Source organism: Cibotium barometz, chromosome 21, assembly GCF_041138505.1.
Source record: "Cibotium barometz isolate CiBa-2024 chromosome 21, ASM4113850v1, whole genome shotgun sequence".
NCBI classification, from domain to species: Eukaryota; Viridiplantae; Streptophyta; class Polypodiopsida; order Cyatheales; family Cibotiaceae; genus Cibotium; species Cibotium barometz.
Window position 1 is genome coordinate 43,050,949 of NC_141066.1, and position 2,348 is coordinate 43,053,296.

Genomic DNA, 2,348 nt, shown 5'->3' on the forward strand with positions numbered 1-2,348 from the left:
ACACAACACGTCTTCTTGTCAATCCCATGACTTGTAGGGCACACACCCTCCATGATTCAAGACATGTATCTACGCGCATCAAGATGTCCAGGGTGCTCGGAACCCATTTCTCGATAACCTCCCATTCCCAAAGCTTGTCCAAAAGTCCTTAAACCCAATAAATTTGATTAAATACTTACATGCATGCAAATTCCATAAATCTTGGCAATGGTGTGACAGATGCCATGACTACCTACCTAGACTTGACCTATTTTTGCATGCAAACTAACACTACATGCAAGACCTATGCATAGAATCCTAAAACACATACACAAAGTTGATTATGAATGCAAAAACACAAACCCTAATTTTCCTACCTATGCAAAAGCACAAACCCTAATTTTGTTGCATATACAAACTCCACCTAGGATTGACCTAAATGATGTAATACCAATGTCACATGATTGCATATACACAACATCTATCGTTGCCCTCAGTTTTGAGCCAGTCTCGTTAATTTTTCAACAGACACGACTCTGGTCAACCGACTCCGGTCAACCGATCGATGGTTCCCAGACCAGCTTGGTGGTTGCACACAAAAGCACATTGACATAATCATAGAATTGCAAAGTTCAGCCTTGTCTCCACCATTCCCATATCCAATAAAAAATAGCAGGAGAAAAGGGGGGGGGAGAGGAAGGGGGGGACAATACAAATGTATGCATGTGAGAGAAATATCACCTTGTCTAATTTCCCCAGTTTTAAGTTTGGAATTTAAATGCTTCTGCCAGACTTTAAGGCATAAATTTAGTTAAGCGTCACATCAACACAAAACCATACAATTTTGAAACCAGATTCTATATCTTAATCCATCAGTCTTAGAACGACTTTCAGTATTGAAGGGTAAGTAATTAGAATTTTATTATGGAAAAGAAATCTTCTTTAAGAATCCATTTAAACAATGGTTCAAGCACCAAACTTACCAAGTCAAATGAAAGCACTTCATCATAAATAAAACAAATTATCGATATACACTCTAGAAGAATCGTCCTCCTAGCATATTCACCGCTGAAAGTCAAAGAACAAGCTCTCACACAAAATCAGCTACTTCCTTTCGAACATTTATTAAGGCTTTTAAACTCCACATAAGTCTGAGTCCAGGTACATTGCCATCCTGCCAACCCCAAGGACGGAGGGAACATCAGAACATCATCCTAGAAAACTCGTAAGATATCCCACCAGATAGCATTTGAATGCAATCAACAAGCACACGCAATGCAGTAGAGCGACATCGCATGGCCACAAAGCATGATTATACTTACAAATCAACTAATCACCTTGACACATGATTAAACCAATCATTCACCTTGACACATGATTATACTCTCAAGTAAACCATTTCATAAACATGCAACAACTTGGAGATGCAGATAGCATTTGAATGCAATCAACAAGCACACGCAATGCAGTAGAGCGACATCGCATGGCCACAAAGCATGATTATACTTACAAATCAACTAATCACCTTGACACATGATTAAACCAATCATTCAGTTGACTGGACAGATTAAAATGAAGATAGATACATTTATGATTATACACCACAAATAAAATTTTCTGGTGAAAATCTATCCAAGAAAAGACCGAATGACGATAGAAATTATCTTACATAAAAACCTAGATTAGGCACTACCTTCAGAAAACGAACTGGAGCATTAGGTGGTGTTTGCAGGAAAGTTGGTGGTAGTAAATTGAACATAAAAACAATTTTTTGAGACAACACAGAATGTTTCAAACACAGGCCTGCATGGCCTTTGGGCAACACCACATTGACCCTCTCCAGTGTCCATCCAACACGCTTCCAATCATGTCAAAGAAGGATGCCTCTGATAAAGAAACAACCTTCACATCTTTGGTAACCCCAATGAAAAGTGGGACCATAATCCAAAAAAGAATACAACACGGATGGAGAGGCAATCTTAGTCTAAGCCCGGTGACAGCCAAGCAAAGAGTCTAGGTTGCAGATCAGCAAGCCATAACAGCACAGTTAAACAGAAAGTTCCCAGTTCCTGTAAGTCTCGAGTTAACAAGCTGCCATTCTGGAGCTGAAGCACCAGGTTGAGGCCGCCAAGAAAATACAGCAACCCCTTCATGATCTTGGGGTGATCTCCGGTGTCCACCAATCACAAACAGCTGATCCCCCAGGGCTTTGAATGCCAAACCCCATCCATTGCAGAAGTCAGCCCTGACTGGAACAGGGCCTAGAACCTTCCATGAGTTTGTGTGCTTCTCGTACACTTTGAGAAGATTGCTGGAGCTCTCGATGGCATAAAGCTGATTGCCTGCAACTGCCACCAGAGGGGGGCAGG

At 40.8% G+C, this 2,348-nt stretch overlaps 1 pseudogene across 1 annotated transcript in view; it reads right to left on the bottom strand.

The window, feature by feature from the left end:
* Positions 1-1,704: 1,704 nt before the first annotated feature.
* Positions 1,705-2,348, bottom strand: part of LOC147627202 (F-box/kelch-repeat protein At5g60570 pseudogene) — a 2,416-nt pseudogene continuing 1,772 nt past the window's right edge. The window contains exon 1 of the transcript XR_015268462.1: positions 1,705-2,348. This exon is cut by the window's right edge and continues 1,772 nt beyond it. The product of XR_015268462.1 is annotated as an F-box/kelch-repeat protein At5g60570 pseudogene (transcript).